This window comes from Triticum dicoccoides, chromosome 6A (genome assembly GCF_002162155.2).
Source record: "Triticum dicoccoides isolate Atlit2015 ecotype Zavitan chromosome 6A, WEW_v2.0, whole genome shotgun sequence".
Taxonomy (NCBI): Eukaryota; Viridiplantae; Streptophyta; class Magnoliopsida; order Poales; family Poaceae; genus Triticum; species Triticum dicoccoides.
Genome location: NC_041390.1, coordinates 381,839,977 through 381,852,863, shown reverse-complemented (window position 1 = coordinate 381,852,863; position 12,887 = coordinate 381,839,977).

Genomic DNA, 12,887 nt, shown 5'->3' with positions numbered 1-12,887 from the left:
AAGTATGAGTGAGGAATCCAACTACTTTGTGAAGCATAAGTGAACATACTAGGCATGCTATGAGATGTAGAACAGGATAGATCCAACTTTGTAGCAACAGAAACCACTTGTGGTCGAAAAGGATGAATCTATCGGATCAAAAAGGACTGTAAAAAGAGTTTTTATTTACCACTCGAGGAACTGCTAGACGGAGCAGGAGATGAGGCCGAGCAGTTCGATCTTCCGTGCCCTAACTTGGCGACGGAGGACACCTACGGCGATGACGGAGAAGACGATGTCTGCGGCCGGCATGAGGACGACGTCAGTGAGGTCGTGGCAGCTAAGCGCTTCGTTGCTGGCGTCGTCGAGGGCTAGCGGTGGCGCTAGGGTTTGTGCGAGAGAGAGAAGTGGAAGAAGAGATAATGACTGGGGTGAGGCGTGTATTTATAGGGACAGGGACGGCACAACGTTATTATGCAGGTGCCCCTGGCGGTTCACATCTGAAGGACACGTGGCGATCATGCAACACATCGAAGGTTGTTCCATGTTCCCACATACGCCTGGATTGTCGGGTGACCGTTCCCACTTCTCTGAGTTTCAGGTAAAAAAGGATTGAGCATTGAAAACAGATTAATGTTTGTCTCTGTTTCTTCTGCTGACAAGGATGCAGAGAAGACATTCGACAGTTTCGATAGAATGCATATGATTTGGATAGATAGATTTGAGACGTGAGCATAGAGAGGTTAGGGTCCGATCACATTCACTTAGTTTAAAAGATTCAACTAGAAGACATAGCTATAAGTGAATGCTGTAGAGGACAGAAACCAAATCAATATAGTGAAGATAAACATGAAGCCATGTTAACATTGAAGACAAACAAAATGCGAAGACTTTGCAAATGTAACGCCAACAGAAGGTATTCCAAACAAAAGTTTGGTGGTGGCGTTACCCACCGTATAGGAAGTATTAGACCCAGACACGACGCACAATTATCGTGGCACTCCGAAGTCAAATTCCGCGTTAATGTATTCACACTTAGAGTGTAAGTCTTCATTAGTTGAAGATATACGTTACTTCGTGTCTTTGCACATCTAAGTCATCAGCATGCATAAGTGTTAGGATGTGTGCATGATCACAAGACATTTTAGGATTCCAAGATATTTAGCTCACACCGCAACTTGCAAAACCTTTTCTCATCCAAGGGCTTTGTGTAGATATCTGCGAGTTGCTCCTCAGTGCTGACGTGAATGATATCAATATCTTCCTTCATGACATGATCTCTGAGAAAGTGATGGCGGATCTAAATGTGCTTTGTCTTCGAGTGCTGAACTGGGCTATTGGCGATCTTGATGGCGCTTTCATTATCGCAGTAGAGTGGCACTTGCTTCAGATGAATGCCATAGTCTATGAGTGTTTGCTTCATCCATAGAAGCTGAGCGCAGCAAGATCCAGCAGTGGAGAGAGATACACAGTTCTGCTTCTTTGAAGACCAACACACAAGTGATCGTCCCAGAAAGTGACATGTGCCTGATGTAGACTTGTGATCCACCTTGTCACCAGCATAATCAGCATCCGAGAATCCAACCAGATCAAACTCTGAGCCCTTTGGATACCATAATCCTAGTGTTGGGGTGTAAGCCAAATATCGAGAATTCGCTTCATAGCTAAGTGATGCGATTCCTTTGGTGCCGCTTGGAATCGGGCACACATGGAAACACTAAGCATGATATCTGGCCTAGATGCACATAAATAAAGCAAAGAACCAATCATGGAGCGATATACCTTTTGATCGAACTCTTTACCATTGGCGTCAGAATCCAAATGACTCTTGGTAGGCATTGGCATCGTATAACCCTTGCAGTCTTGCATTCCAAACTTCTTCAGGCAATCTTTGAGGTATTTCTCTTGAGATATGAAGATGCCATTGCATTGCTGGCGTATTTGAAGACGAAGGAAGAACTTCAGCTCACCATCATGGACATCTGATATTGCTCTTGCATCATGTATCCAAACTCATCACTGTATTTCTGAATAGTGCAGCCAAAGATAATGTCATCCACATATATTTGGCACACAAACAGTTCACCATCATATGTCTTCGTGAAGAGAGTGGGATCCAAGGAACCAGGTTTGAAGCCTTTGCTCTTCAGGAAGTCTTTGAGTGTGTCATACCAAGCACGAGGGGCTTGTTTGAGGCCATACAGTGCCTTGTTGAGCTTATAAACAATGTCAGGATGTTTTGGATCTTCAAAGCCAAGCGGTTGTGCAACATACACTTCTTCTTCAATCTTACCATTGAGAAAAGCACTCTTCACATCCATTTGATACAGAAGGATGTTATGATGATTTGCATAGGCTAGCAGTATGCGTATGGCTTCAAGCCTAGCCACAGGAGCAAATGTTTCATCAAAGTCAATTCCTTCAACTTGAGTGTATCCTTGAGCAACGAGACGAGCCCTGTTTCTGACAACTTGACCATGCTCATCTTGCTTGTTGCGATATATCCATTTAGTGCCTATGATATTGTGTTTACGAGGATCAGGACGCTTGACCAGTTCCCATACATTATTCAACTCGAACTGTTGAAGCTCTTCTTGCATAGCTTAAATCCATTCAGGTTCCATGAAGGCTTCATCAAATTTCTTGGGTTCAGATATTGATACGAATGCAAAGTGCCCACAGAAATTTGCTAGTTGTGTTGCCCTTGATCGAGTGAGTGGACCAGGTGCATTGATGCTATTGATTATCTTCTCAATCTATACTTCATTTGCAACACGAGGATGAACTGGACGAAGATTTTGCTCTTGCTGATCATTGTCATCGTTTGAGGGATTGTCTTCAGGCCGAGCATTGTCTTCAGGTTGATCAGGTGCAGAGATGATAAGTTCCTCTTCTGGCCGTACTTCAGACAGTATGATTTGTCCAGTTCCCATAAGCTTGATGGATTCACTGGGTGGAATTTCATCTAGCACATTTGGCAGGTGCTCTCTTTGCGAGTCGTTAGTCTCATCGAACCGCACATCCACAGTTTCAACCACTTTATAGTGAAAGAGGTTGAAGACTCTGTAGGAGTGCAAATCCTTTCCGTAACCAAGCATAAAACCTTCATGTGCTTTTGGTGCAAATTTTGAAGTGTGATGTGGATCCTTGATCCAGCACCTGGCACCAAATACTCTGAAGTAACTGACATTTGGCTTCTTACCAGTGAGGAGTTCATAGGATGTTTTCTTCAGAAGCTTGTGAAGATAAACACGGTTGATGACATGGCATGCAATATCAATAGCTTCAGGCCAGAACTTCCTTGGAGTCTTGTATTCATCGAGCATCATTCGAGGCATCTCAATGAGTGTTCTGTTCTTGCGTTCCATGATGCCATTCTGCTGAGGCGTGTACAGAGCTGAGAACTCATGAGTGATGCCCAATATATCAAGATAAGTGTCGAGGCCGGTGTTCTTGAATTCAGTGCCATTGTCACTTCGGATGTGCTTGATCTTGACGCCATAGTTGTTCATGGCTCGATTGGCGAAGCGTCTGAATACATCTTGCACTTCAGTCTTGTAGAGGATTATATGCACCCATGTATATCTTGAATAATCATCAGCAATGATGAAGCCATAGAGACAAGCAGTAGTATTAAGGGTTGAGTACTGAGTAGGGCCGAAGAGGTCCATGTGTAGCAGTTCGAAGGGTTGAGTCGTTGTCATGATTGTCTTCGAGGGATGCTTGTCCCTCGTCACCTTTCCAGCTTCGCAGGCACCGCATAAGTGATCCTTCTTGAACTTGACACCCTCGATGCCTATGACGTGCTTCTTCTTTGCAAGAGTGTGCAAGTTCCTCATGCCAGCATGCCCTAGCCTCCGATGCCAGAGCCAGCATTCAGAAGCTTTTACAAGAAAACATACGACAAGCTGTGGTCCTGCTGAGAAATCTACCATGTACAAATCATCTTTCCGATACCCTTCAAAGACTAGAGACTTGTCAGGTTCCATTAGAACTAGGAAATGATACTTTCCAAATATCACAATCATGTTCAAATCGCAAAGCATTGAGATGGACATTAAGTTGAAACCAAGGGATTCAACAAGCATTACTTTATCCATGTGCTGATCATTTGAGATTGCAACTCTACCTAAACCCAATACCTTGCTTTTACCAGTATCAGCAAATGTGATGTGACTTTTGTCAGATGGATGTAAGGTTGAGTCCATGTCACATCCCTAGTTATGGTATGACCTAGGCTAGCTAGTCATGTGTGCATCATGTTTAAATTTCATTTAAATTTGAAATGGGGATTTGTAAAACCCTCAGAAATCATTTCTGGAAATGCCCCAGATAAAAATTGCTCCAAAAGGGTCCAAGAAAATGTTCATGTCTCTCTCTGAAAATATTGGGCAGAGGTAAAATTCAAACCAATATTTTTAGGAGCTCATAAGTAATTATTTTGGGAATTTGGAATTAATCCAGTATTTATTTGCGTTGGATAAATATTTTTATATATACAAAATATTGTCCAATAATTCTGAATTTTGGTGAGGGGCTTTGGATTAATTCCTTAGGTCCCTGCAAAATTTGACAGAATTAAATAAAATGATTTAGTATTTTTACTAAATCAGAAACAAATGTCAGAAAATAGAAAAGAAAACAAAATGGAAAAATGCTTACCTGGGCCACCTGCGGCCTGGCACTGTGCCGGCCCAACTGTGCTGGCCCAGCCCACTGGCCACCGTACCGTCCTCCACCTCGCGCCAGTAGGCGAGGCGTGTGCCCGGCACGCGCGCGCTCCGCGCGCCACGGCACCTGCCTGCCTGTCCTCCTCCTTGTCGCCTGGATGCCCCGCGCGACGCCCCGCACTGCACCGCACCTCTCTGACTCTCTCTCACTCTCCCACCTCTCCTGGATCCCTCACTCTCGACCTGCCCGAGCGCCGCCGTCGCCGCCGCTCGCCGTTGCCGTAGCCACCGACTCCCCCTCGCCCTCTCTCCGTGTCTGCAAGCTCCGCCATGTCTGCGTCTACCTCTCCGTCGAGCCACGCGCCTCAGGAGGCCCTGGAGCGCCTCCATCACCCTCGTCTTCATCTCCGGCCGCCGTGGATCCCCATCGCCGCACCGTCGACCTCAGCGCGTCCCCGAGCTCGCTGACGACGTCCACGATCTCCCCGTGAGCTCTACTTCGTTCTCCCCTCCTCCCCGTGCTCGTTTGCCCCGCCTAGCTAGCTCAGCTGCCGCGCCCGAGACCTCATTGCCGCCGGCATGGCGCCACCGTGGCTAGAGGCCGAGCCAGCCGCTCCCGCGCGCATCACCGTGCTCCTGGTGACGCCAGGAGGCCGTAGAGGGCCTCCATAGTTCCTGCCGTGCCCCGCAGCCCGTTTTCGCCCGGAGCCGTGCTCCGGCCATTGCCTCGAGCTCGTTTCCGGCGAGCTCAGGCACCCCCGCAGACTCCCGCTTGCTCCAAACCACGCGGACGAGCTCCAGCTCCTCGTCCGTGATCTCCTCCGCCTAAATGGTCGCCGGAGGGCGTTTCCCGAGCCCTCCGCCGTGTTCGGCCTCGCCGGCGGTTAAACGCCGATGGGGTTTGACCCCTTTGACCTCGCGGGCCTGTCAGGTGGGCCCCATGGGCCAGGTGATTAGCTTAAGGCTAATCACCATTTAACTAAACCTGACACTGATAGTGGGCCCCAGCGCCACTAATCCTATAATTAGGATAAACTAACCCCCTGTTAACTAACCGGTCACTGACGTGTGGACTCCACACGTCAGGTTTGACCTGGTCAGCCCTGCTGACGCCTATGTGATGTCATGCTGACGCAATAATGATTTTTTTCTGGATTTTAAATAATTCAGAGAATTCCAAAAATTGATATAAACTTCAAAAATTCATAGAAATTCAACCGTAGCTCAGATTGAAATAATTTATATATGAAAAATGATCAAAAAAATTCAATATATCCATCTGTACATTTTCATGCATAACAAACCAACCTATACATGCTGTATATATGAAAACACACTTATGGCATTTAAGAGCTTAATTTGGAGTTGTATTTGAACCCTTGGCTCAAATGGACTTCATTTAAATTGTTGCTAGATGCAGTAGTGCAAATCATAAAATTATTACCATGTTCATGCATCATAATGTTGCATATGTTTGTGTCTTGATTTCCAACACCGTTCCTTCTCGATAGGTCCTGCTCCGGAAAGTGTTCGAGAGTACCTATCAGTGGAGCAGTGCCCCCGTGTTGATCTACCAGGCAAGCAACCCCCCTTGTTCATTCCGATACAATCCCACTCTCTCATTCTTGCTCTCCTTTATTGCATTAGGACAGCAACGATTCAACTGCTACTTTATGCTACGGTAGTTCAACCCATTCCTCTGCATGACCTGTCATTGCCACAGTAAATAGTTGAAACCCACTAGCGTGTGTAGGAGTTGATTGAGCCATGTGGTGTTCCTACCATGCCATGCCTACTATTGCTTAGAATTGTGTCAGGTCTGATTCATCGGGAATGAATTGGAGTGTTATGATATGTTCTGGTGCTGAGAGTTAAGCGTGTGAACACGATTTGGTAAAGGTAGCGGTGAGAGGCCATGTAGGAGTACATGGTGGGTTGTCTCATTGGGACCGTCCTTAAGAACTGAGTTCTGTGTAAGTTGTCCAATGACTAGCTACTACCACACATTGGGCTCCGGGCGCTCCAAGCTCTCTCGACTTATTAACCGCCTTGAACTTTGTCCAGGAGTTGCAAATAGTCTCTGGTGTTCTAGGTAGTGCTATTTTTCTACCGAGTGGCACCCGGCAGGGTGGGCTCGGAACAAACTAGGCACAGGTGGCACGGTGTACCAAGTGGCACCCGGATGGTGGGCTCGGGAACCCTGTACACATCGTTTGGGGCCGTGAGCGAAACCCCGGCCGGATCTCCTTGCGGATGGAACCCGAATAGGCGATAAACCTGGACTAGAGTCTTGTGTGGTTGGTTAGGTCGTGGCCGACACCCTCGCCAGGCTTTCGCTTGAAGGTTGCCGAGATACATGAAGTGTATATGGTGATAAGTGGTGAGAGCGTGTGTGAAGAAGTACACCCCTGCAGGGTTATCATGATCTATTCGAATAGCCGTGTCCTCGGTTATGGACTTCTTGGATGATTACGTGGTACATAGAAATCTTAAAGTGGATACTCTAAAATACTCAAGACAAGTGTGAGTGCTACGGATGGCCTTCTCGTCGAGAGACGGGGATGAGTCCTTAGTAGTGTATTGGTGTGGTGATTAGTGGACTCGTGAGCGCTGCCTCATCTCAAAGAAGTTTCTCGTTGTCGTAGAACAGGATAGCCACTGAGTCAAAGCTAGCTTGCTGCAACTAAACCCCACCTTACCTTCTTGATACAAATGCATGTATGATAGGATCTGATGTAAGTCTTGCTGAGTACCTTTGTACTCACGTTTGCTTTATTTATGTTTTGCAGATGAGACATCTGTCTCACTAGTAGTACCGCTTGGACTTCGACGAGTAGCTTGTTACCTCAACTACGATCTTGTACCCTTGGGAGGGACTTGTAGATAGTCAGGCTTCCCAGCCTTTTTCTTTTGTAGTTGTCTGTACTCAGACATGTAATGCTTCCGTTGCTTGTATGCTCTGAATGATGGGTCATGTGGCCCCTGTTTGTATTTAATGCTATGTGGCTCTTCTGAGCCTTTATCTATATGAGTTGCGTTATGTTGTGTTGCCATGTTGTACAACACATACTTGCATATTATGCGTACGTGTGACGTGTATTGCTATGTGTGGGATCCGACAATCTAGTTGTTTATCCTTGGCAGTCTCTCTTATGGGGAAATGTAGTCTAGTACTTCCTTGAGCCATAGTAGTCCGCTACAGCCCGGTTCATCGGAGTCCTGCTAGCCCAGCACTACTGCTCAGGACACTTGACTGGCCAGCATGTGTTTCACTTCATTCCTGTGTCTGTCCCTTCGGGGAAATGTCACGCGGTGACATCCGGAGTCCTGCCTAGCCTGCTACAGCCCGGGTTCCCCGGAGTCCTGCTAGCCCAGTGCTACAGCCCGGATTCACATGCTGCTGACCGACACGCTCGATGTGAATCATGTATGCCTATCCCATAGGTTAGTGCCGCTTTGGGTTCACGACTAGCCATGTCGGCCCAGGTTCTCTGTCATATGGATGCTAGCGACACAATCATATACACGAGCCAAAAGGCGCAAATGGTCCTAGGCCAGGGTAAGGCGACACCTGTGGGGATACCGTGCGTGAGGCCACAAAGTGACATGGGGTGCTACCGGCTAGATCGATGTGATTTGGAATCGGGGTCCCGACAGCTTTGGTATCAGAGCCTGACTGCCTGTAGGATTACCAAGCCAACCTGGTCGAAGTTGAGTCTAGAAATTCTTTAGCTATATAGGGGAATTGATTGTGGAAGGGAACGTAAGGCTCTTTTTACTCCTTATGCCTCATGCCTTCTGATCTGAGTCATCCTATCTTTCCTACGGGGTTAAGGAACTAGGCTTTCTCTTCCGTCTATCAGGATCACGTGTTACTACTCCGTAGTCTCTAAGGTTTGGTTGATCTGAGTCATATCCCAGTTTGAGTACCTCCGGTGTAGCCTGTTTAGCAATATCCCAGAACCTTGAGTGATGATATTGAGTATGGTGCTACCCCGTCTTTGGCAGAATGTCTCATTTCGAGCATTTTACTGCCGTTATGCTGCCGGAATTGTCCTAGGAGTTCAAGAGATAGTATTTTTCCTCGTACTATATTCTACATCCTTATGATGATGCTGAATCCATCCTTGTTTCCTTGGTTGGTTCTTCAGGATGTCGTCAGTTAACCGAAGTTCTGTTCCTCGTAGCCGGAACCACGGAGACGGTAGGGATGAGGATCCTCCCGACCAGCCTTCGTTGGCAGAGTTCATGTTAGAGATGGAGAAGAACAAGCGAGAGTCTAACCACTTGTTAGCACGTATTGAGAAGAACACCTCCCATCAGCACAAAGAGTCAGCGTCCATCTATGATTTCATTGGTCTGAAACCACCTACCTTCCATCATTCCATTGAACCACTCGATGCAGATGACTGGCTCCGTAGTATCACACACAAGCTGCGTTCTGCAAACGTAGCTGAAAGTGACAAGGTCACCTACGCTGCTTATCATCTGGAAGGTCCTGCTAGTCTTTGGTGGCAGAACTATGAGGCTATGCTTCCAGCTGGCCAGATACCTACCTGGAGAGATTTCACTAAGGCTTTTCACGAGCATCACATCCCTCAGGCTCTCATTGACCGCAAGAGAGAAGAGTTCTGTAGTTTCACTCAGAGTAAGATGACTGTTGATGCTTACAGTAGAGAGTTTGAGAACCTTGCCCGCTATGCTACAGAAGAGGTGTCCACAAACGCCAAGAAGCAGGCTAGGTTCCGGAAGGGTCTCAACCCCAAGTTGCATCGTGATCTCCACTTGCATCATTGCAATACATTCCAGGCTCTTGTGAACAAGGCCATTAATGCAGAGACAACTCAACTCACATATGAGGAGTCTCGTAAGCACACCCATGATTTGGGTTCTTCTTCCGGTTCTACTTCGCAGAAGCGCCGGATTTGGGTTCCGAACTCCGCTCTTCCACCCAGTTATACACCAAGGCCATCTTGTGTGGCACCTCACCCAGTTCAGCAGTATGCTCCACCCAGGCCTATTGATAGGCCGCTTTTCAAAGCGGGTCCATGTCCTACTTCAGGGACTTGTTTCACCTGCGGAGAGCCAGGACACTATGCACGTGACTGCTCTCAAACCAATTATGCTCCACCCTAGCCTGAGAAGTCTGTTGGCCGTGGTAAGCCATCACGCAAGATGATTAGTGTCAAGTCAGCTCCCACTAAATGTGGATGTGTGCATCACGTCTCAGCTAGAGACGCTCATGATGATTTGGATGTCATTCTTGGTACACTCCTTGTCAACTGTCATCCAGCTTCGGTTCTGTTCAATACCGGAGCATCTCACTCCTTCATCTCTGAAGGCTATGCTCGTTTGCACGACATGTCATTTTGTGGTATGCCAACTCCACTTGAAATCCAAACTCCAGGGTCTAGATGGCAAACTACCAGAATAAGCCACGGTAATGAAATCCTTGTTGACAGACTTGTATTCCTTGCATCACTTATAGCCCTCAAGTCTACAGATATTAACATCATCTTGGGTATGGACTGGATGAAAGCTCATTATGCCAAGATTGATTATTACACAAGGTCTGTTCAGCTTACACACCCATCTGGCAAGATAGTCACCGTCTCCACTAGAGTTGCAAAGCGTCAGCTCTATTCTCTTAATGCCAACCCTCTTCCAGACCTTGAAGATATTCCGGTAGTCCGTGACTTTCCGGATGTCTTTCCAGAGGAACTGCCAGGTATTCCACCTAACAGAGATGTAGAATTTGTCATAGATGTTATCCCAGGAACCTCTCCTATCTCTAGGAGACCTTACAAGATGGCACCCTTAGAACTAGCTGAGCTTAAGAAACAACTTGATGAATCCTTGCAAAAGGGTTTCATCTGTCCTAGTTCTTCTCCCTGGGCTTGCCCCGTCCTCTTTGTCAAGAAGAAGGATGGTACGGACCGGATGTTTGTAGATTATCATCCCATTAATTTTGTCATGATAAAGAACAAGTATCTGCTCCCTAGGATCAATGACCTGTATGATCAGCTCGTTGGATCCTCAGTCTTTTCCAAGATGGATTTGAGGTTAGGCTACCACCAAATCAAGATCAGAAATGGGGACATTCCGAAGACAACTTTTGTCACTCGTTATGGCCAGTACGAGTACACCGTCATGTCCTTTGGTCTAACCAATGCTCCAGCTACATTCTCTCGCTTGATGAACTCGATCTTCATGGAGTACTTACATAAGTTCGTCGTGGTTTACCTCGATGATATTATTATTTACTCGAAGAACGAGGAAGATCACGCCGAACACCTTACTTGTGCTAGAAAAACTCAGAGAGCACTGCCTTTATGCCAAGTTCTGCAAGTGCAAATTTTGGTTGCCAGAAGTGACCTACCTAGGCCACGTGATCTCAGGTAAGGGCATTCCCGTCAATCCCGAGAGAGTTCAGGCCGTTCTTGATTGGACTCCGCCTGAAACAGTTAAGCAAGTTAGGAGTTTCCTTGGTTTAGTCAGTTATTGTCGCCGCTTCGTTGAGAACTTCTCCAAAGTGGCCAAACCTCTCACGGAACTTCTCAAGAAAGATAAAAAGTTTGAGTGGTCCCCACAGTGTGAGCACAGTTTTCAGGAACTAAAAAGACGCCTGACTTCTTCTCCCATACTTGTGCCACCGGACTTCACTAAGGACTTTGTTATCTATTGTGATGCCTCACGACAGGGAGTAGGTTTCATTCTTATGCAAGATCGCCATGTGATTGCCTATGCATCTCGACAGTTGCATCCACATGAGGAGAATTATCCTACACATGATCTAGAGCTTGCAGCCGTAGTCTATGCACTTAAGACCTGGCGACATTACCTTCTTGGTAAACATTGCGAGATTTACACCGATCATCAGAGTCTCAAGTATATCTTCACCCAACCAGATTTGAACCTTAGGAAAAGACGTTGGTTGGAGTTGATCTCAGATTACGACTTGGGGATTACCTACACCCCAGGCAAGGGGAATGTCATGGCTGATGCACTAAGTCGTAAGTCCTATTGCAACAATCTCATGTTGCAACAGGGCCAACCACTTCTCCATGAGGAATTATGTAAGCTAAACCTTCACATCGCTCCTCATGGATTCCTTTCTACCTTGGTGGCGAAACCTACTCTTATGGATCAGATCATCTCTGCTCAGAAGCAGGATACGGGAATTTCCCGGATCAAGAGAAACATTAACAAGGGAGTTGGTGGTAGTTTCTCTATAGATGGTCGTGGTGTTGTTTTCTTTGAGAGTCGTTTGGTGGTTCCCAAGAATCAACATCTTCGACAATTAATCCTTAAGGAGGCGCATGAATCTCCTCTCACGATTCATCCCGGTAGTACTAAGATGTATCAGGACCTACGCCAGAGGTTCTGGTGGACTAGGATGAAGAGAGAAATCGCTCAGTTTATTGCTAACTGTGACGTTTGTCGTCGCGTGAAGGCAGAGCATCAGAGACCTGCCGGCACCCTTCAACCTTTAGCTATTCCTGAGTGGAAATGGGATAAAGTTGGTATGGACTTCATCACCGGCTTTGCCAGGACCAAGAGAGGGAATAATGCTATCTTCATAGTCATTGATCGTCTTTCCAAAGTGGCTCACTTCCTACCTATTCGAGAGAATATCACTGCTAGTCAGCTCGCTGACTTATATATTTCTCGAATAGTGTCACTTCATGGTGTTCCACTAGAGATCAATTCAGACCGTGGTAGTCTTTTCACTTCTCATTTATGGGAGAGTATCCAAACTTCCATGGGCACCCATCTTTCCTTCAGTACCGCTTTCCACCCTCAATCAAGTGGTCAGGTGGAAAGGGTCAATCAAATTCTCGAAGACATGCTTAGAGCTTGTGTTATCTCATTCGGTATGGATTGGGAGAAGTGTCTTCCCTTCGCCGAGTTTGCTTATAACAACAGCTACCAATCTAGCCTCAAGAAATCTCCTTTTGAGGTTCTGTATGGACGAAGATGTCGAACACCTTTGAACTAGTCAAAAACCGGTGAAAGACAATTCTTTGGACCGGATATGATCCAGGAGGCAGAAGAGCAAGTTCACATCATTCGTGAGAGTTTGAAAACAGCCCAATCTCGTCAAAAGAGCCAGTATGACCGTAGTCATAAGGAAGTGGCTTATGAAATTGGCGACAAAGCTTACCTTCGGGTTACCCCTTTGAAGGGTACCCATCGATTCGGTATCAAGGGCAAGTTGGCTCCTCGTTACATTGGTCC